Source organism: Engystomops pustulosus, chromosome 11 (assembly GCF_040894005.1).
Source record: "Engystomops pustulosus chromosome 11, aEngPut4.maternal, whole genome shotgun sequence".
Taxonomy (NCBI): domain Eukaryota; kingdom Metazoa; phylum Chordata; class Amphibia; order Anura; family Leptodactylidae; genus Engystomops; species Engystomops pustulosus.
The window spans coordinates 22249805-22273978 of NC_092421.1; the positions used below are offsets into that span (position 1 = coordinate 22249805).

General features: G+C 44.3%; 1 protein-coding gene across 6 annotated transcripts in view; it reads right to left on the bottom strand.

The window, feature by feature from the left end:
- Positions 1–17388, bottom strand: part of PLCE1 (phospholipase C epsilon 1) — a 200452-nt gene extending 183064 nt beyond the window's left edge. For all 6 annotated transcript variants that reach the window (XM_072129841.1, XM_072129840.1, XM_072129842.1 and 3 more), the window contains exon 1: positions 17131–17388. The gene's annotated coding sequence lies outside the window, so the exon portion shown is untranslated. The remainder of the gene's footprint in view (positions 1–17130) is intronic.
- Positions 17389–24174: the final 6786 nt, after the last annotated feature.

The following is a 24174-nucleotide window of genomic DNA, read 5'->3' on the forward strand; positions in this document are numbered from 1 at the left end:
ACACCATAGGTTGGGTATTACTCTGCAGTTCAGGTTTAGATTTAGGTTAAATTTTGTGATTGGCTGTAGGAGAGCCTATGGTCTATTTCTTGATTTTTAATACCATTACAGTACAAGCTCTTTAGATCCATCACTGGATCCCTGGACGCAGATCAGCCAAGTGCTCTACTTCCTGTGCCGCTCTTACCCACTACTAGTCACAGCCGTCTCATAATCATTGGGACTGGTGAGAGTTGATTCACCACCTCAAGTCTGTTAACTGTAAGTCTTCAGTGCAAGATTGTATACAAATCCTTCACTACTAGTGACAAATGGTTAACGCTACTAATCTTCTAATACTAATAGTTGAGTAGCACTTCTGCATCCACATATATACCCACAGGTCCACCCTTACAAGGTGTACCCTGCAGCAATACCCTAGAAAGGCAAAGTGTTTCCATACAACACAATAGAGCTGGCAGCCCTTACCCACAACGGCCATAAACATATTCACAATGGGCGTTTCTGCACAATAAACAGAGAAGAAATACAGAGTTGCCGAGTTACATACAGACACAATGAGGAGACAACATTAGTCTGCAGTGGCCACATCATTAAATATTAGTGAAAGATATGGCATGGAGCCTTATTTCATACCAATATGCCAAATACAGGCGGTTCCCTACTTATGAACATCCGACTTATAAACCTCTGGATTTTGGTAATTTACTGTTCTTTAACAATGATCAGCTATAACATTAATCACAGGAGTCTGTAATGAAGATTTATTGTTAATCCTGGTTCTTATGACAACCCAACATTTTTTAAATCCAATTGTCACAGAGACCAAAAAAATTTAGACTGGGGTTACAATTATAAAGTATACGGTTCCGACATACATACAAATTCGTCTTAAGAACAAACCTACAGAACCGATCTTGTATGTAACCGGGGGACTGCCTGTACATACTGTTAAAATGATATTCTCTCTGAACCCCCTTTTGACACCCCACATCTTGGTCCTCTTTTAGTTCAGGTTGGACCACAGCGGAGCGGCACCAGTATACTTCCGGCACCTCCAGTGTCCCACCCTCACCCCCTCATTGCCGGTGCCGTTTGATCGGAAACTTTCATCCCACACGCACAGCAGCTACTGTCACATGAAGTTTCTGGGTGCACGTCCTTCTTAACATTCAGTTCAGGGTGATGTGTCTGAGGGGTGAGAAATCCTCTACAGTCCCAGAGACTCTATATATTAGTCACAGACTGTAAGAAGAGGCTTAACTCATGAGAAAACTACTACTCAGCCATTGCTGCACTCTACACAGCACTCTACCCTTGCACAAAGATCTCACAGTAGAGGTCTTCAGCTTTCCTCATATCCTTGCACTTTTCCAGGAAACTTTCTTTATCAATTCCTCATGGACATCTCAGCTTAGGAGCTTCCATCGCTTAGAAAGGCTTATCCTCTGCAGGGTTGCACAATGTATACCTCACCAGACCCATTTTCACGTACAATCTTGGGCTCCTCCGGCTCTATAACATTCTGTTTGCAGATAGGACACTATGTACAATCTGCTCAGTTCCTCCTGCTCTTTCACATGCATACATACACACATCCACAATACACAAACCCAATACCCAAGATTCCGGGGCCCCCTGACACTGCAGGCCCCATAGCAAATGCAATGGTTGCTACCCCTGTAGTTATGCCCCTGAATGCAATTAATCCAAAGCCCATTTGTTCACCCTAATAAGGCTTTTCTTTTGTACACCATGAATGTGTTTTAAGCTTTAACTATAAAATCCAGGATAGAGTAATGTAGTGTACTATGCTACTTCATACTGAAGGGTACCTTAAAAAGTTTCCCCTTTTATCAGAAGCAGTATTAGCCCATCGCTTGTCTACGTGAAAAGAACACTTTGGTTGCCCTAATTACTGAATTGTCAATATACTATAGACCAACTAGCACCTTGTAGTTCTCCTCTCCAGCCAAACAATGAAATTGCCAAGTTTGCTGTTGGGGAGCTGGAGCGGGGATTTCATGGACAGCGGGATCTGGAGCAGAGGAACTTCACTCTGTAACAGAAAAAATTTACCAATATTTGTGGACCTTTCCCTCTTGATTTTGGAGAGAAGGATGTGACACCGTGCTGCTTATCCCTGTCACTCTAATAGGCGTGTGACACAGAATATCAAAGCAATTTTCAAGAGGCATTGTAGAGAATATTGTAAGTGGCTCAACCTCATGTAAGATAGGTACTATGGGTAATGGCTAGTTATATTATGGACGACATGACTCCATGTGCAAGCAGAAAACAATTGTGAGGCTTTCATTAGTTATCTCCCTGTGTTATTTTAGAGGTCTGTCCTCTGCTCTGCCAAAGAATTCAGGAAGGGCAGGGTGCGACTCCCATGCCACATAGTGTGTCCTGTACAGATGCACCTGCATACAAGAGAATTCATTATTTCTCCTGTGTTTATATAAATGTCACAAGTACGAAAAAGAAATTGTGCACATGTGCAGGGTCGGCTCCAGATTTCATTTGGCCCCTTTGTAGTGAACTCACATGGTGGCATTAAAAATTCAGAAATAAAAAGGGTCTCCTGTTCCCTAAAATATTCCCCAATTTATCAGACCAAACAGCCCCCTAATGGTTATTTTATATAAAGCCCCCCTCTCCCCCTATTGATTCATTAGATACAGCCCTCCTCAACCCCATGGAATCATTATGTACAGCCTTATAAGGCCCCCTCCCCCCCAAGCAGCTCTGGGCCCTGGCACTTTATCTAGTACTGGCTCCATGTTTACCCGTTCACATGGTGCGGTATTGCACTGGGTCTTGGTCCACACTGGCATTGTGTTGCAGCGACGTTGGACCCCATGTGATGCCGATCCCAATAGCATAGGGACTCACCTAAACAAGGTCACCCTGAAGTGATTAGTGGCTAATGCAGTTTGACCAAAGTGTAACAAACAACCTCAAGTTTGCTTTGTGAATGTAGTCTAGTGGCTATAGGTCATTGTATAATATGTGGATGTGCGGTCCGGATCTTTCCCTCTCCAAATGCTGGTCAAATATTTGAGTCAGATATATTCAAGTTACTGTACTGTGACAGGTTTACCGGCAAGTATTATATTCTGTCGAAATGTTATTAACCCTAGCTTCATTTCACTGTTAAAATTAGACGTGGCCTTTGAAATGGGGGAGTGACTTCATGAAGAAAAAGTCTGTGTGCCAAAATTTATGCTAAAGCACCAGAATTTTAGCAAGGAGTTGGAGAAAACTAGAAAGTCTCATACTACACCAGATTTACATCCAACATCGGACACCATGATAAATCTGATGCAGCATAATGCTATATTCATATCTTGTTCTCTTCATACACAGAGTATATGCCAGGAAACCTCCAGGCGTATAAGCTGAGCATTTCCATACATATACATATATATAGACAGACAGAGGTATCCTTTTTGCCTCCGTTTGCACAGTACACATCGTATACGGGGGGGGGGGGGGGGGGAACACAGTATGGAAAGACACAGCAAGTAACATATATGGATAAAAAGTATTGCATCCAACACCGGCCTCTGCTGAGCATACGCTCAGGGTGGTCCCCAGTGATATAACTATCCATACAAGGACATTGTTATCACCCTGAACATCAGCAGTAGCATCCTAGCCCTCCCTTCTCACCAATGTATCCTTACAATGGAGGGTTTAAAACACAATGTTAACATAACCCAAAAATTGTTGATAATGCTTCCCCATTATGTTAGACCATTATAGAGCAGGGGCGACCCTATTACACTGCACTGGGTACCAGGAGTATAAAGTTCACCTTAGATCAATACACTACCAAATCCAAACCAGAAAACACTAAAGAACGCTTACACAAAAGGAGCAGGGGCCAAGAATCAGAGTTTTCTTCGAATGTCCAACTCCTGTCTCCACCCACAACATGTGTCATCCTGGAGATAGAAGAGGATTTCTTCCTTATCAGAAGTATTTGCTCAGGAGAGAAATATGCTGCAAAGTGATATAGATTAAAATAAATTATTGGGCAACAGGGTTTTTGAAGTTGAATGTTTCCCAAGACCAAAAACTGTATGCAAAGAAACAAAAAACTGGTCGCAAAACTGGTTACAATGTATAGGTTTGATTTGGGTTTTCTGAAGGGTTACTGCTTCAGGAGCCAGGCAGGGTTAATAGAAATGGAAGGGCACCCATCATGGACCCAAATTGATAGATCATCAATAAGGAGAAAAAAAACGGACAAGAGGCACCAATCCAATATGTAGACAGGGAATTTTAGTGGTAAAAACCAGCGGTAATGTAAAAGCCAAGGATAACCCGCTTTGAGGGAGTACTTCCCTCTTCTTCAGACCCAGACAGCTGAGAGTTGGAGAGCCGGCATATCTATACGCCACCTTTCTGATATTGGATTACATATCTTTGGAATACTTGATCCATAACGAAAACCAGAAAAAATAATCCGAAACTCCAATTGAATAAAAATACAAGATGCCAGTGTGTGGGCTTGTTCAATAGTATGGTAAAATATAAACCAACTACAGTAGGGCAAAGCTGTACTACTATGGAGCGCTAACACGTATTGAAATATTACACTACATCAGTAATTAAATGGCTTGTAGCCACTGCTTAAAAGGTCTTTTCCCATAAAAGAAAGTTCTCAAACTAGAATCCCCGGTGATGTTTACACAATAAAGATAATTTTTAACCCTTTACAATTTTACTCAGTTACTTTGATGTTTTAGCTCCTATCCTATCACTATCACAGTGATGGTTAGTGTAAAATTACAGAATCTGGACGGGGACTCTTTAAGCAGATACTACATGATTCCTCTGTGCTATGATATGCTGTGTGCTGATAATGTGCTTAGATTATCAAGGTACAGGGTTTATCTACACTTTCATTTAGCTTCTGAATATTCACTAGTATACGTATAGAAAAAGACAGAAGAGACAGATCAAGATGAGATCCATGAGATGGATATAAAACATAATGATACTCTCAGCTTTGCTATATCTCAGCTATAACACATACACAGTCAGCTCTGCCTAACCTCCTCCTGCTATAAAGATGTTATCTGTAGTTGGTACAGTAGGGAGGGGCTGGAGGCAGAGAGCAAAGCAGTGTGCAGAAAAGAGAAGCTATTCATGAGAAGAATCTGCCATTCCTGACCATAGAAGATTTACAGGCGGATCACAAGGGAATCAAATTGTATACACCAAGACCAGGGCCGCCGATAGGGCAGTACAACTGGTACTGCCCTATGGGGCCCGGACTCTAAGACACTAGGGGGGGGGCCCGGCCGGTGGGCCGCAGACTGTGCGGTCTGTGCTGCACACAATATGTGTGGTGTGGGGTGGAGGCGCCGGGGGCCGCTGGCAGTGGCGTACCGACCGCAGTCCGGGCCCATCGGACGGGGGGGCCCGGGCCGGGGCAATCACTAATGCCTCTGTCTGTCGGACCCCCCGTGAATTTGCTGGCCTGGCAGGCTATAATTTAATGATTCTGGGCCGGTGGGGGCGGTGCTTGTGCCGTCCGCGGCATTCTGTATTGGAGCTGCGCTCATGACAGAGCTGGAAGTGACGCGCACTGACACTTCCTGCTCTGTCACACTGAAGCAGCGCACAGGACGGTAAGCGTCCTAGCGCTGGCAGCATAATGACGTCATTACGCTGCCAGCGCTGGGCGCCTCACTACGTGCCCAGTACAGAAGACGGAGGATGAAGGCCAGAAAAAGGGGAGTGAAGAAATGTGAGTATTAGAGTTTATTTTTTTAAAATTATAAATTGTGTGTGGGGGGCCATTACTATATATCTGTGTGTGTGGGGGGGCCATTACTATATATCTGTGTGTGTGGGGGCCATTACTATATATCTGTGTGTGTGGGGGGGCCATTACTATATATCTGTGTGTGTGGGGGGCCATTACTATATATCTGTGTGTGTGGGGGGCCATTACTATATATCTGTGTGTGTGGGGGGCCATTACTATATATCTGTGTGTGTGGGGGGCCATTACTATATATCTGTGTGTGTGGGGGGCCATTACTATATATCTGTGTGTGTGGGGGGCCATTACTATATATCTGTGTGTGTGGGGGGCCATTACTATATATCTGTGTGTGTGGGGGGCCATTACTATATATCTGTGTGTGTGGGGGGCCATTACTATATATCTGTGTGTGTGGGGGGCCATTACTATATATCTGTGTGTGTGGGGGGCCATTACTATATATCTGTGTGTGTGGGGGGCCATTACTATATATCTGTGTGTGTGGGGGGCCATTACTATATATCTGTGTGTGTGGGGGGCCATTACTATATATCTGTGTGTGGGGGGCCATTACTATATATCTGTGTGTGTGGGGGGGGCCATTACTATATATCTGTGTGTGTGGGGGGGGCCATTACTATATATCTGTGTGTGGGGGGCCATTACTATATATCTGTGTGTGTGGGGGGCCATTACTATATATCTGTGTGTGTGGGGGGCCATTACTATATATCTGTGTGTGTGGGGGGCCATTACTATATATCTGTGTGTGTGGGGGGCCATTACTATATATCTGTGTGTGTGGGGGGCCATTACTATATATCTGTGTGTGTGGGGGGCCATTACTATATATCTGTGTGTGTGGGGGGCCATTACTATATATCTGTGTGTGTGGGGGGCCATTACTATATATCTGTGTGTGTGGGGGGCCATTACTATATATCTGTGTGTGTGGGGGGCCATTACTATATATCTGTGTGTGTGGGGGGCATTACTATATATCTGTGTGTGTGGGGGGCCATTACTATATATCTGTGTGTGTGGGGGGCCATTACTATATATCTGTGTGTGTGGGGGGCCATTACTATATATCTGTGTGTGTGGGGGGCCATTACTATATATCTGTGTGTGTGGGGGGCCATTACTATATATCTGTGTGTGTGGGGGGCCATTACTATATATCTGTGTGTGTGGGGGGCCATTACTATATATCTGTGTGTGTGGGGGGCCATTACTATATATCTGTGTGTGTGGGGGGCCATTACTATATATCTGTGTGTGTGGGGGGCCATTACTATATATCTGTGTGTGTGGGGGGCCATTACTATATATCTGTGTGTGTGGGGGGCCATTACTATATATCTGTGTGTGTGGGGGGCCATTACTATATATCTGTGTGTGGGGGGGCCATTACTATATATCTGTGTGTGTGGGGGGCCATTACTATATATCTGTGTGTGTGGGGGGCCATTACTATATATCTGTGTGTGTGGGGGGCCATTACTATATATCTGTGTGTGGGGGGGCCATTACTATATATCTGTGTGTGTGGGGGGCCATTACTATATATCTGTGTGTGTGGGGGGCCATTACTATATATCTGTGTGTGTGGGGGGCCATTACTATATATCTGTGTGTGTGGGGGGCCATTACTATATATCTGTGTGTGTGGGGGGCCATTACTATATATCTGTGTGTGTGGGGGGGGCCATTACTATATATCTGTGTGTGTGGGGGGCCATTACTATATATCTGTGTGTGTGGGGGGGCCATTACTATATATCTGTGTGTGTGGGGGGGCCATTACTATATATCTGTGTGTGTGGGGGGGGCCATTACTATATATCTGTGTGTGTGGGGGGCCATTACTATATATCTGTGTGTGTGGGGGGCCATTACTATATATCTGTGTGTGTGGGGGGCCATTACTATATATCTGTGTGTGTGTGGGGGGCCATTACTATATATCTGTGTGTGTGTGGGCCATTACTATACAGGCGGTCCCCTACTTAAGGACACCCGACGACCCACAGTTAAAGACGGACCCCTCTGCCCACTGTGACCTCTGGTGAAGCTCTCTGGATGCTTTAGTTTAGTCCCAGGGTGCAATGATCAGCTGTAAAGTGTCTGTAATGAAGCTTTATTGATAATCCTTGTATGTAACCCGGGGACTGCCTGTATATATATCTGTGTGTGGGGGGGGCCATTACTATATATCTGTGTGTGTGGGGGGGCCATTACTATATATCTGTGTGTGTGGGGGGCCATTACTATATATCTGTGTGTGGGGGGCCATTACTATATATCTGTGTGTGTGGGGGGGGCCATTACTATATATCTGTGTGTGTGGGGGGGGCCATTACTATATATCTGTGTGTGTGGGGGCCATTACTATATATCTGTGTGTGTGGGGGGGCCATTACTATATATCTGTGTGTGTGGGGGGGGCCATTACTATATATCTGTGTGTGTGGGGGGCCATTACTATATATCTGTGTGTGTGGGGGGCCATTACTATATATCTGTGTGTGTGGGGGGGCCATTACTATATATCTGTGTGTGTGGGGGGGCCATTACTATATATCTGTGTGTGTGGGGGGGCCATTACTATATATCTGTGTGTGTGGGGGGGGCCATTACTATATATCTGTGTGTGTGGGGGGCCATTACTATATATCTGTGTGTGTGGGGGGCCATTACTATATATCTGTGTGTGTGGGGGGGCCATTACTATATATCTGTGTGTGTGGGGGGCCATTACTATATATCTGTGTGTGTGGGGGGCCATTACTATATATCTGTGTGTGTGTGGGGCCATTACTATATATCTGTGTGTGTGGGGGGGCCATTACTATATATCTGTGTGTGTGGGGGGCCATTACTATATATCTGTGTGTGTGGGGGGCCATTACTATATATCTGTGTGTGTGGGGGGCCATTACTATATATCTGTGTGTGTGGGGGGCCATTACTATATATCTGTGTGTGTGGGGGGCCATTACTATATATCTGTGTGTGTGGTGGGCCATTACTATACAGGCGGTCCCCTACTTAAGGACACCCGACGACCCACAGTTAAAGACGGACCCCTCTGCCCACTGTGACCTCTGGTGAAGCTCTCTGGATGCTTTAGTTTAGTCCCAGGGTGCAATGATCAGCTGTAAAGTGTCTGTAATGAAGCTTTATTGATAATCCTTGTATGTAACCCGGGGACTGCCTGTATATATATGTGTGTGGGGGGGGGCATTACTATATATCTGTGTGTGTGGGGGCCATTACTATATATATATGTGTGTGTGTGTGGGGGGGGGGGGGCATTACTGTTATTTTTACTATTTTTCAGACCCCCTAGGGTACTTTAACTCCAGGTTGTCTGACTGATCCTACCATATACTGCCATACTACAGTATATGCGGATTTTCTACATCATCTATTACAATGTGCAAATCACACATTGTAATAGAAGGGTTAAAATCAGACAGCCTCCGGTCTTTGTATAAATGTAATTAGGACATAATTTTTATTCCTGTGATATTATACTGTCAGTGACTGTGGTGTTTTTAGAGGCAGCCCTTTAGTGCAGTCATTTTTTTGGCGCTGTATACTAACGTGCAGTTTTTTCGCAGCTGGTATATATTTATGTATATGTGATATATTCATTACTGCAATATTATTAGTATTGTACAGGTACGTGGATATATATATATAATATATTTATGTGCAACTGAATTTCAGTGTTTCATATGGTGTATGTATTTATATGTGTAGTGTGAATATAGCGTGTGTAGAGTATATATGGGGCAGTGTTAATATGTGTTTATGTGTATTATGCATATATAGTGTATGTGCGCTTTTGTCTGTGGAGTGCAAAGTCACCCAGCGGCCAGTCCTGCGGTGATCCGAAATCCCGATACCTGTGCCTGCTCAGCAGCCTCTGTGAATCAGTGTGCAGGTGCAGGGACTTTAGGTTTCCTTGGGGCATGCAATGAACGCTCCTTCTTTTCCTTCCCATTGGTTCTGAGGAAATATGAAGTCCTGACCCTTATGCAGTGATTCACAGAGGTTGCTGAGCAGGCACAGGTACCAGGACTTAAGATTACCTCAGGACTGGTGGCAGGGTGACGTAAAGAGCCCTTAGGTGCACTGGAGCACCCCCACTGGTAATTAACACAATTCTTTATTAAAACATTAAAAGATAGTGGCGGCCCTAGCAATTGCACTTTATAATGTTATATTTGTTATATGTTGTCTGTTAAACACTTTTATATGTTTACTGTTCACCATGCTTTTAGTTTTTGATGCCATATTTGCACTATAATAAATATACTTGACCAAAAGTATGACTCCTATTGGCAATCTACCAGAAGAGTGTGCCTTGTCGTAGCAACAGGCCTCAAACCCTGTTTGTGAAAGGTCACTGCGGGGGGCAGGAGGCTTGTTCGGTTTTGGGGTGTGTTGGGGCCCAGACACTTTTGCTGTATGGGGCCCCGAATTTCCTGATGGCTGCCCTGACCAAGACTGATAGAGACAGTTTGGAATTATATTTGTGAAATATTGTATTTATGTTAATAACAGTGAACTGTTATCCTGATTAACTTGTATTTGTGTACTTTAGGAGATAATAAATAATGCTCTGGATACGCCGCGTCTACAGATTACTGGTGCTACCCTGCTACTGTAACGGTTATTAAAACTTAACAGCTGCAAACATAGCAATGTTGAAAAGAAGACATTTCATTGTGGGTATGCCATAAATAGACAGTTTTGTGCTATAGTCACTAATATTTAGCATTCATATATTTTTATGGAAAAACCAACATGGGTCCGAAACTTTGAATACAGCAATGAGAACCAAGCAAAAAGGGTTCCCACCAAGACAATTCCTCTCTAGACAGAAGCTGTCCTGGTGATCTGGATCTTCTTACACCAGATCTGCTTCTATGGAGATGGCCCTATGTAGTTACAGCATGACATTCTGCACAAATGGGCCAATACTGAATTGCAGATTGCTATTATGCCCCCATTATACATTGTATCATAAGAATATAACAGCATTCCATCCAAATTTGTCAGCTGTCTAAGGTCAGATTTGGATGGACAGGGTCTTGTATTATAAGTTCCTGAATAAGATAAATGACCCCTTATAGGTGCTGCCTTTCAGGTTCCATGTACATGGTAGAATACTGGTTTGGAATGGACCTATATGAAAAGAAATACTAAATTTTGGGGGGTTTTGGTCCCTTCTCTTCTAGGATACAGCGCTTGGGGGAGATTTATCAGAAGAGGTAAAACTGATCTAGTTGCCCATGCCAACCAATCAGAGATCAGCTTTAATTTTATAAACAGCTGTGGGAAAATGAAACCTGAGCTCTGATTGATTTCCATGGCAAACAGATCAATTTTACCCCAGACACTTCTGATAAATCTCCCCCCTGGTCTTCAAAGCTTACATGATGTGCTCAAAGTACTTGTAGCGCAGCAGGGTCAATAAACTTACAACATACGGGGATGTGCTTCTGGTTGTTTGCATAACCTTGACCTTCTGCTGAGTAATTGAATGTTTTTCGTTTTTTTATCCTTTATTGTGAAACCAACAAAACGAGTTTATCGTGCACTTTCCCTCAGTACAGTAGAAGCAGCAGACAAGCAGAGAATGAAAGAGAAAAATATCATTGACATAAATCTTTATTGAATAGGTCAGTGCTGAACAGTAACGGAACAGACGCTTATGGGTTCTTCTGTTCTAAACATAGTTGTATTAGTGCTCCAATTAAAAAAAATGGCATAAAAAAAATAAAAAAAAAAACACGCACCCCTAATAACTTTCTTCAGTTCCATTTCTCTGGTTTGATAGCCATAGAATAATTCATATTTTGGAAGACACATTGGGGGACATTTACCATGGTGTTTCTGCCAGTTTTGTGGCGCTCTCACCGCATGTTCTGCTCTCCGACCTATTTATTAGCTGGCGGCGCCATTAAAAAAAATTACTTTTTCGGGCTGCTCCGACTCTTCTCCGAAAAGGGGCGTGGCTTTAGCAGAATGAAAACTCAGACACAATTAATATGTGTTGCAGCCATTTTTGGGCGCTGTAAACTGGCGGAAAGCAGGGACACAAAACCGTGCTATTGCACTCACATTAGGATGTTTGCTGCCTCAGTGCAGATTTTGGCCTCAGTGGAGATTTTGGTCTCGGCACTAGAAATGTACATGCACAGCTCCATAATATTATATGTGTATCTTCTTTCCGAGAGCAGGTCGGTAACAAAACTAATACAGACACCGACACTTTATATAAAATGTCCCCCATTTGGGCAAATTTCTCATTAAAAGGAAATCGACCCGTCATTTTGACTTGTATCCACCATACACACTTCTGGGTATCTCCCAGCATTGTGCATACTCCTCTACTCCTAGACTTAAAGGGGTACTCCCATTACATTAAATTAATGTTATTATTTGTATAATGGAAAGTTATACAATTTTTCTATATACTTTCTGTATCAACTCCTGACGGTTTCTAGATCTATGCTTGCTGGCATTCTACAGAAAGATTCTATGTTACACCAGTGTGACTATGGTCAGATTTCTGTCCACTGAAAGTAAACATAGAAGCTTCCTATAGAATGACAGCAAGCTGAGATCTAGAAAAATGTGAGGAATTGATACAGAAATCACATTGGAATATTTTAGGGACTAAGGCCCCTTTCACACGATGTATGCTATGCAAGGGCTGGGACCATAGGGAGGAGTGCAGCCTGGCCGTATGTACAGGAAAAGATAGAGCAAGCTGGTAGATTTTATGAATAGTATGACAAAAGAAAACATGACCACATCTAAAGGTTTTTACATTGAGGTGTGCTCTACAAATATAGCATATGCAGCTATTTGGTGGACTTTTCTGGCATAAATGAAGTCAACTGCTAGGAGGAGCAAACAAAGACTAGACAATCGTAAAATGTAACAGATTTATCTTTCAGCATCAGGCACTTTGAAATACCTGGTGCAGCATAAACTGTCTGGTCTAAGTGTGCAGCGTCTAGGGCAGTGATGGCGAACCTTTTAGCGGCCGAGTGCCCAAACTGAACCCAAAACCCCCCTTATTTATTGCGAGGTGCCAACCAAAAGTTAAAGCAGTAACTTATTGCTCCCTGTACAACAACTTCATATTTGCCTCCTGAGGACAGCAACACAGTAGAAAGATGGAAAATTTTCATAATTTTAGCTTCTGTCCTGTGTCCCTCTATACACAGAGAATCGTAGGGCCAGCAGGAGGTCCTCCAAAGATAATTCGGCCCTGTCTTCTCATTCTCCCTCTTCCTACAGTACCAAGTAGTGAAGTAAGTAATAAAATATGAAAAATATGACTGAAAGCAGCATATTTTAAGTTGCTTGGAACTGGAGGAAGATTCTTTGAGTCCTGTCTGGTGTGCTGGCCCGGGTGCCCACAGAAAGGGCTCTGAGTGCCACCTCTGGCACCCGTGCCATAGGTTCGCCACCACTGGTCTAGGGGGAGGCCGTCACTGCCGTGGTTGGCTTGTGCACCGTCTAGGGGGGGCTCTCACTGCCGTGGTTGGTTTGTGCACAGTCTAGGGGGGGGGGGCTCTCACTGCCGTGGTTGGTTTGTGCACAGTCTAGGGGGGGGGGGGGGCTCTCACTGCCGTGGTTGGCTTGTGCACCGTCTAGGGGGGGGGCTCTCACTGCCGTGGTTGGTTTTTGCACAGTCTAGGGGGGGGGGGCTCTCACTGCCGTGGTTGGTTTGTGCACAGTCTAGGGGGGGGGGCTCTCACTGCCGTGGTTGGCTTGTGCACCGTCTAGGGGGGGCTCTCACTGCCGTGGTTGGTTTGTGCACAGTCTAGGGGGTGGGGGCTCTCACTGCCGTGGTTGGTTTGTGCACAGTCTAGGGGGGGGGGGGCTCTCACTGCCGTGGTTGGTTTGTGCACAGTCTAGGGGGGGGGCTCTCACTGCCGTGGTTGGCTTGTGCACCGTCTAGGGGGGGCTCTCACTGCCGTGGTTGGTTTATGCACTGTCTAGGGGGAGGCTCTGTCTGGAGACCTGTGTAAACAGCAGCATCAACACTGACATTATTATGTCCAGCAATGGCAGCGTAAGCCTACCCCAACTTTGAAACACTTTTGATAAATCTGCCCCATTGTCTTTCTGGCACTGATTTTAGCTTGAAAGGAAAGGGTTCCAAGAGCAAAGGTCACAAGAAGAAATGTTGCTGTCAGGTGTAAAGGCTACACCCCTTGTTGCGACGGATACAAGAAGAGGCATAGACCTGTCCGCCGCTGGGCAAAACTACGCCAGGCATAATTTTGGTGTAAAACTGTTTGCACAAGAAATTGCGATTATGGCTTCTATGCCACAAAACTGGAATAAATGCCCCTACGTGCATATGTGGAATTAATCCCAGTGATAATTATGCAGCCATACTGCATCAGAAACCAGCCGCCATCGCAATCTGTGAGTGAGGCCGGCGCCACACAGGGCGCTTTGTCTGCGCTTGCAAACGCAGACAAAGTCGCGCCCACCGGGGCGGGCCTCTGCTCGATCGCATGGGCGTTTCTATGGAAATGCCTGCGATCGGGAACGAGCCGCCGGTGTTTTGCGTTAATTTAACGCAAAACACCGGTGGCTCGTTCCCGATCGCAGGCGTTTCCATAGAAACGCCGATGCGATCGGGCCGAGGCCCGCCCCGGTGGGCGCGACTTTGTCTGCGTTTGCGTTTGCAAGCAGAAAATCCATAGTGAAATACAATAGTAGCGCAGTGCATAGGATTTAACCGTAGCAAATTTTGTCCATTTTCTATCCTCGTCAAATTTGCGTCAAATTCTTTTGCTTTTCTGACGCATTCTAAAGGCTTGAATTGTGATCACATGCAGAGTTTACGTTGTGTTTTAGCAAATGCAGTGGAAATGCAATGTAACCTTAGCATGTGATCAAGGCTGAAGCCTTTGGAATGCATGAAAAAATGCATGTGAGTGCACCCCGAACTGTGCCCTCCTGAGTTCACCGAAAATGCATTGCCCGATAATAATGCACTGTGCCACCATTCACTAAGATCGTGCGCCCGATATCCTGCATGTGTCACTTCCCCGATCAGGTCCCACAGAGTTCACCGTCTTCTTCCTGGTGCATGTAAGTGCATGTCTTGTGACACAATTTTAATCTTAAAGGGGTTATTCCCATCTGGGTATTCACATTTAATTTAATTCATTTGCCATATGTAAACATTTCTTCAATTGGATGTTATTAAAAAAAATGTTCCTGTGTGAAGATAATGGGGGACATTTACTTAAAGTGTCGGTGTCTGCATTGGCTTTGTTACCGACCTGCTCTCGGTAAGAAGATACACATTTAATATTGTGGAGCTGTGCAGAGACATTTCTGGCGCCGAGACCATTTTCTGTCCCTGGGACCAAAATCTGTCCCAAGCACCAGAAATGTGTCCAACAGTCCCTGCTAGACCAGTTTTCTTTTGGTCTACTTTCCGCCAGTTTACAGCGCCCAAAAAGGGCTGCGACACATATTAATTGTGTCTGAGTTTCCACTCCGCCAAAGCCACGCCCCTTTTCGGAGAAGAGTCGGAGCAGACGGAAAAAGTCATTTTTTCTGTCCCCGACAGCTAATAAATAGGTCGGAGAGCAGAAGATGCGGTGAGAGCGCCACAAAACTGGCGGAAACACCATAGTAAATGTCCCCCAATGTCTCATAAATGTAGCCTTGCTGTCTAACAGAATCTAACTAAATAGATTCCTCGGATACGACCACCCCGCACTCTAGCAGCGGTGGTCAGACATGCGTTATTGAGCACTGCCTTACCACCGGGCTTCAGCGATCATTACCACAGGACGTCTGTGTGACCTGCAGTAACTTCCGGACATTTCATATACAAAAACCTTTTGTTTCTTTGTGCAATCACTGCAGCAGAGGTGGTCGTATCCAAGGAGTGAGTCTTGTTTCTAAGGGACCCTAAGACTACATTTATGAGAAATCATCTTCACAAAGGTAAAAAAATTTTTTAATAACATCTAATTGAAGAAATGTTTATATGTGGCAGATTAATGAAACAGAATGTGAATGCCCAGACGAGAATACCCCTTTAAATCCCACGCTCAGTCAGAATCAGTCGGATCATACGACAGCACGCCTCCCAACTGAAAGCCAGCGTAACTGTGCCCCATTCTGATCGCGTGCGACACAATCCCCAATTACCAACTACCTGTCACAGCGGTACAAATCCTGAAAAAAAAAAGTGCGGCCGTGGCCCCTTAGTAAATAAGCCGCATTGTATAGCAGTCATTTTTGGTTTGCTTCTGAAATGACTGCGGAATTACCGCTGGGTAAATTCTGCAGCTATTCCACTACTTCTGCAAAGTGTTAGATTTTTCACTTTTCCCATTTATTTTTCAATTATTCCATTGTTCAATTTTTCAGCTTTAAAAAATGAGCCACATTAACATACCCTAAGGGTGCATTCAGTCAGTGTGGCTAAAACCACATCAAAAAGGAGTTTTGATTCACTTTTGTAAAACAAACATTAAAAAAATTGTAACATTTAACCGCTAACATTGGAACTACATGTTTTCTTTCCGGAGACAGTTTGATGTGGCTGTACATACACTTCAGAATACACCAGCTCAGGAGGGGGGGGGGGTCACCACTGCCACAAACACTTTCCAAAAGTGAGTTGTGTAGAAATGTAAAATATTTGAAACCTTCTGCCATAAAGTTGCAAAACGCTATTATGTGTAAAGTCTATTGTTAGACAAGACAATTACCTTCCTTTTATCTCATTTTCTTTGTAACAATTTTTAACAAACTGTATCAAAAAAAAAAACCCAGAGCCGCCGTTTACCACATCCATGACTGCGCTCTCCAAATCCCCTCAGCTCACTTTTTAATTTGTGTGCTTCAAGACACCTGTTCTGCATTAAAAATATCATAAGCTTCCTTCTAATTTTGGCAGAGGATCGTGTCGGAGAAAGAACAAGCAAGATAAATCAATTCCTATCCTCCGAGTCCTCACTTTGTTCTCGGAGTTTTACAAAAAAAAGCTTTTTACGCTCGTTGCCCCAAATTAAGATTCAGCAAATCCAGATTGATAAAAGAGACATGAAAACGTAACTTGGGCTACGATATTATGAAAGAATAGCAGAGGTAATAACAGAAAACATAGTCTACAGTATGAATAAGCTGATAACGTAACTACTAAGCCATTGCTGCAGTTCTCCAGGTTTTCAATGGAGTTAGTAAAATTCGGCACGAGTAAGCAAAGTTGTAAAGTTTCTATGGTCATTGCTCCTAGGATAAATAATTCATTAATCTACGTCTCTTACCCCGGGGCTACACAGAGTACATGGTGTGCAGGGCTGTGTGATCTTGGGGTGAAGGCGGCCTCACATTTCTGCGCTGCTGGTCACAAGCCATAGTATCGCTGGTGTTGTGAATGAGCGTTGGTGTGTTGCTCGCCAGTAATTGCTGGGCTGGGTGATCAGCCCTCACACTGCTGCCTCACAGCATTGGAATGTCTGAGCTTACACTGCAGCTAGCAGAGGCTCCAGTAGTGATCAGCGCCCGGCCATGTGGACACTGCTGCACATAATTGCATCTTATGGGACAGGGCTAAACACTGCCGAAAAGACCGGGGAGGGGGATGAGCTTGTGCCAGCAGCCGTCCGCAATCCATCCGCGCAGAGGTGGCCATGCAGAAAGAAGCATCTCTAAGCGCTCATAGAAGTTTTGCCGATTTTATTATTACTTATGCAAATAAAAAACGTAATATTTTTGTTTCGGAATTGAGTTCAAAACACACCAAGAGTATTATCTAAAAACTCAAACAGTTTTTGAGGCCGTGTTCACACTCTTGAGCTTCTCTCAATAATATGTTCTCACCCATCACGATCCACACTAGCTTTTTGTTTCAAAATCTGCATCTAAAAAACTGAACATGTGGACGCAAACTGAGTGCGCGTTCACGCGTTGCGCTTTGGTTGCGTTTTCATTGCGTTTGAAAACGCATTACAACAGCTGAGGAGAGGTGATTTGCCTAATTACATTACTATTTACATTTGTTTGCGCTATGTTAACGCGTGTGTTAACGCGTTGTTAACGCATGTGTTAACATCGCGTTTGCAATGCGTTTTGTAAATGCAAATGTTAACAGTAATGTAATTAGGCAAATCACCTCTCCTCAGCTGTTTACATTAAAGAGAAAAGACGGATGTCTATGAAAGTTTTTTCAATACAAATAACAATTTTATTTAATTACAGAAGACAAATGTATTTTTAAAAACATTTAAAAAGCACAATTCTGTGCTGCACATGCCCCACTATCGCAAATGGTAGATAAATCTGTTAAAGATATAGTAGGTAAATGGAGATATAGGTCATTGAGGCTAAAGTTAAAATGGACATAAGTAGAAATGAAAGACCAAGGTGAGCATCAAGCATATAGTCTATAGAAAGTCACAATTTACCTCAATGTCTAGATCAGCGATGGCGAACCTTTTGGAAACAGAGTGCCCAAACTACAACCAAAACCCACTTGTATGTCGCAAAGTGCCAACATGACAATTTAAGCAGGAACTTACTGATTCCCTGTTGTATCACAGGTTTTAATCGTATTGGCCTCCTGAGTTCACCAATACAATAGAAAGATGATGGAGAAATTTGGATTGTAGCTTCCCTCCAGGGTCCCCTGAAGAGGAAGGATCAGAGGACCCAGAACAGGAGCTCCAATGACAATCCATCTCTATCCACACCTTCTCGCTTCTCGTGTAGTCCTAGCAGCCAAGGATGTTGCTTTAAAATAGTGAAAATAGTGCTGAGCACGTCCTGGGCTGTATTGGACTGCAGGAGAAAGCCTTGAGTCGTATCTAGCAAACTATGTGTTGGGGTGAAGTCCTGCGTGCCCACAGAAAGGGCTCTGAGTGCCACCTCTGGCACCCGTGCCATAGGTTCGCCACCACTGGTCTAGATCCTCCAGCTTGGGGATAGAAGGGGCAAGAAACAGTCCCACTGTCCCACAGTCCCACTGTCCCACTGTTTCTTGCCCCTTCTATCCCCAAGCTGGAGGATCTAGACATTGACCGTTTTGACCTGCGTTTTCATTGCGTTTGAAACGCATATACAACAGCTGAGGGCGCGTTCACACGTTGCGTTTTGGTCGCGTTTTCATTGCGTTTGAAATGCCTATACAACAGCTGATTAGAGGTGATTTGCCTAATTACATTACCGTTTACGGTTGTAAACGCAATGTTAACGCATGCGTTAACAAAACACATGTGTTAACGCGTTGTTAACACATGCGATAACATCGCGTTTACTATGCGTTTTGTAAACGGAAATGTTAACAGTGTTGTAATTAGGCAAATCACCTCTCCTCAGCTGTTGTATATGCGTTTCAAACGCAATGAAAACGCAAGTCAAAACGCAACGTGTGAACGCACCCTGAGGAGAGGTGATTTGCCCAATTACATCACTGTTAACATTTCCGTTTACAAAACACGTTGTAAACGCGATGTTAACGCATGCGTTAACAAAGCGTTAACGTATGCGTTTGGTTAACGCATGAGTTAACATTGCATTTACAAACATAAACGGTAATGTAATTAGGCAAATTACCTCTCAGCAGCTGTTGTATATGCGTTTCAAACGCAATGAAAACGCAACCAAAACGTAACGTGTTCACACATTCGTTCATAACGCAACGCTAGCGGAATGTGTGAACACGGGGGGCGGAGTTTGGGGCGATCGCATATGCGTTTCCAGAGAAACGCATGCGATCGGGTTATTAATCGCATGCGTTTCCCGGGAAACGCATATGCGATCGGCCCGAGCCCCGTCCACTGTGCGCTAGCGTCGCCTTATGAACGCGACGATAGCGGAACGTGTGAACGCGCCCTCAGGCTGCGGTCACACTTCGAATTTTTAACTTGTTTTTGAGTAGTCCGTGAAAACGCATCTGTTTTTGACCGGTTTTCCCAATTATGTTAATTAAAACTGATCAAAGATGGATGCGTTTTAAAAAAAAAGTATGCATTTTTCAAAAACGCATGCGGTTTTTACTGCATGTGTTTTTTGACAGACTGCTTAAAACCACATGCCAAAAACAGGTTCAAAATGGCACGTGTGAACGCAGCCTCAGGGCGCGTTCACATGTACCGCTAGCGCCGCGTTCATAACGCGATGCTAGCGCACAGGGGGCGGAGTTTGGGGCGATCGCATATGCGTTTCCAGAGAAACGCATGCGATCGGCTTATCAATCCCTGGAAACGCATGTGCGTTCGGGCCGAGGACCTCCCCCTGTGCGCTAGCGTCGCGTTATGAACGGACGCCTTGCGGTACGTGTGACCGCGGCCTTACATACAAGATAGGGTCTGTAGGTTTGTTCTTAAGGTGAGTTTGTATGTAAGTCGGAACTGTATATTTTATCATTGTAATCCCCAGCCAAAATTTTTTTGGTCTCTGTGACAACTGGATTTTAAAAATGTTGGGTTGTCATAAGAACCAGGATTAACACTAAAGCTTCATTACAGACACCTGTGATAACTGTTATAGCTGATCATTTTAGCCTAGGACTAAAGTACAATAAATTACCAATATCCAGATGTCCGTTTGTAACTAGGTCCGGGGACCACCTATAATATACAATACCTTTAATTTACTGCTTTGAAACTGGAAGAACATTGAGGAAAACTTTATTAATGTCTGAGCTGTTATATTGCAGATATTGTGATGGTTGTCTGAATGGCTCAGAATCGGAGGAGGAGAGTGGGGTCACACATGAAGCTATAACATCTGGCAGACCCCATTGACACCAGTAGGTTCTTCTGGGTTTCTGATATCTTTGACAATAAGGAGATCACTGTATACTGTACTGTAAATAATTGTAGATGTTACCCTTAGAAAAAAAAGCCAAATATCAATAACACCATAGGCTTCAAAGAGATTGACAACAATCCAGGCAGCAATGATTTCACATATAAGTTATATACACTCCAGTATAAGCCAAGGTACCTAATTTTAACACCAAAAACTGGGAACACCTATTGACTCGAGTATAAGCCTTGGGTGGGAAATGCATTGGTCACAGCCTCCAGCCAGTATACAGCTAGCCAGCCCCTTGTCCCCTAGTATATATCGAGCCCATGCCCCCAGTATATAGCTAGAAAGCCCATACACCCCAGTATATAGCCAACTAGCCCCTGCCCCCAGTATATAGCCAGCTAGCCCTTGCCCCCAGTATATAGCCAGCTAGCCCCTGCCCCCGGTATTTTGCAAGCAGCAAATGCCCCCTAGTATATAACCAGCTATCCCATGCCTCCAGTATATAGCCAGCAGCTCATGTCCCCCTGTATATAGCCATCAAGACCCTGCCTCCAGTATATAGGCAGCAGCCCCGGCCCCCAGTATATAGCCAGCAGTTCCTGCCACCAATATATTCCAAGCTGCACATGTCACCAGTATATAGCCAGACCCTGCCACCCCAGTATATTGCCAGCAGTCCCTGCTTCGAGTACATAGCCAGCAGCCCCTGTCCCCAGTATATAGCCAAAAGCCCCTGCCTCCAGTGTATAGCCAACTAGCCCCTTCCCCCAGTAAATAGCCAGCTAGCCCCTGCCCCCCAGTATATTGCAAGCAGCACATGCCCCCTAGAATGTAGCCAGCTAGCCCTACCTCCAGTATATACCCAGCAGCTCATGACCCCCAGTATATAGCCAGCTAGCCCCTGCCTCCAGTATATAGCCAGAAGCTCATGTCCCCCAGTATATAGCCAGATAGCCCCTGCCTCCAGTATATCGGCAGAAATTCTGGACCCCAGTATATAGCCAGCAGCCCCTGCCCCCAAGTATATAACCTATAGCTTTAATCCAACAACAAAAAACAAAAGGAGGCTGAGGCCAAGTTGGATCTACATTGGGTGAGCTGTTTTTCACTTTTTCTTGTTTTTATATAACCTATTGCCCCTGCCCCCAGTATATTGCAAGCAGCACATGCCCCCTAGAATGTAGCCAGCTAGCCCTACCTCCAGTATATACCCAGCAGCTCATGACCCCCAGTATATAGCCAGCTAGCCCCTGCCCCAGTATATAGCCAGCTAGCCCCTTCCCCCAGTATATAGCCAGCTAGCCCCTGCCTCCAGTATATAGCCAGAAGCTCATGTCCCCCAGTATATAGCCAGATAGCCCCTGCCTCCAGTATATCGGCAGAAATTCTGGACCCCAGTATATAGCCAGCAGCCCCTGCCCCCAAGTATATAACCTATAGCTTTAATCCAACATCAAAAAACAAAAGGAGGCTGAGGCCAAGTTGGATCTACGTTGGGTGAGCTGTTTTTCACTTTTTCTTGTTTTTATATAACCTATTGCCCCTGCCCCCAGTATATTGCAAGCTGAACATGTCTCCAGTATATAGCCAGCCCCTACCCCTTCCCCAGTATATAGCCAGAAGCCCCTGCTTCCAGTTTATAGCCAGAAGCCTCTGCCCCCAGTATATAGCCAGCAGCCCCTGCCCCCAGTATATAGCCAAAAGCCCCTGCCTCCAGTTTGTAGCCAACTAGCCCTTTCCCCAGTTTATAGCCAGCAGCCTCTGCCCCCAGTATATTGCAAGCAGCACATGCCCCCTAGTATATAGCCAGCTAGCCGCTGCCCCCAGTATGTAGCCTGCAGCCTCTGCCCCGAGTATGCCCAGTCTATAAAAAAAAAATTGTAATCACCTTTTCAATGTCCCCCACAGGTCTTCTTTCTTCTGGCCCTCCGGTTCTGTCTTCTGGTCTCCACGCACAACGTCATTCTGTGTGCGACTCCGGTGCTTCCGATTGTGTCAGCAAATGGCTGGGATCCAAAGATGGAGCAGGAAGACCAGTGGGGGGCACCGGAAAGGTGTGTACAGAGTAATTTTTTTTTAATAGACTCGAGTATAAGCCGAGTTTTTGTGCTGCAAAACTCAGCTTATACTCAAATATATACGGTAAAAGAGAAAAATGTAGAGGGCACACAATTTTCTACATTTTCCTTCACATATATCTGACACAAAACATTCCAGTAGAGGAGAAAGAAAAACTAATGTCCTCCACAAGCCAACCAATTATATTCTTGATTCTCTCACACAATAACTGACAATACTGCGGCCTTGTAGCTTGGTAACCCCAATCCCTATGTGACTAAACAGCCCTCGTCATATCATTAAGAGAAGCTTAGTGTCCTTTCATGTACACATTGGATTTGCCCATTCCCAAAATCCAGGTTAATAAAATATTCCGTATACATTTCCAATTATAATCCTTTCATCGAAATTTGTCCTCCCTCCATCATCTGGATTTTATTACAAGCTTTGAACTTTGCCTCCGACTCAGCCAGTGCCTTTGATATCTTTTTGTATTCTTTTCTTTGGCAGAGATATCTTTTCTTGACTTGACCATATTTCTAGCATTCATTCAGAATATCACAGTCAATGCTTTCCGAGCCGGACTGCATTCACACGTGGCGTTTCATTGCAATTTGAAATGCAATGCAAGGGCTGTTTGGAGGAATTTTGGCAAATCGTATTGTGTTAACTTCAAGTTAACATTGTGTTTACCTAAACACGATGATAAAGTGGTAGGCCACTCTTTTATATAAGTTGCTCATGTGCCTTTTCTGCCATAATAATAATACCTGAATGTTCATTAAGTGATTCAGCAGTCCTGCTACTTACATATTGCTGTCTTCAAACTGTCCAGGGATCTTTGTTTACATGTCTGAGCTGATGAATAGGAGGAGTTGTAGCAGGAGAGTTATAGCTCATCCTACTCCCCCTCTTCCTGTTAGTGAGGAACAAACACATAGCCGATGACACCATAAGGACGGTCTAGAGCAGTGAGAGAGGAAGATGTGTATATATGCAGAGGGCAGCAAGATGAGAACAGGGAAAGGCTGCAGCTCTCACAGGAGGTAAATATGCAGGTACAGATACATGCAGAGACATGTATTGAAGAGATTTATTGAAAAGTGGCCAACCCCTTTAACACAATGCAATTATTCAGCAATATGTAAGTAGCAGGACTGCTGAATCACTTAATGAACATACAGGTATTATTATTATGGCAGAAAAGGCACATGGGCAACTTATATAAAAGAGAGTCCAACCACTTTATCATCGTGAACGCACCCGATATATGATAAGCTTTATCTTAAGCCCATATACGGCAACTAAAAAAGATATTTATTAGTGGCATCATGTCTGCATGAGATAAGGATGATTTCTAAAATAAGGGATTATATTCAGGGGTTGACTACTTAGATTGTAACTGTATATTAATATGCACATCTTCTCCCTTTCTATAAAATACCAGGAATACAGAAACCAGGAGTACTGACCATTGTTTCACTTTTTTTTTT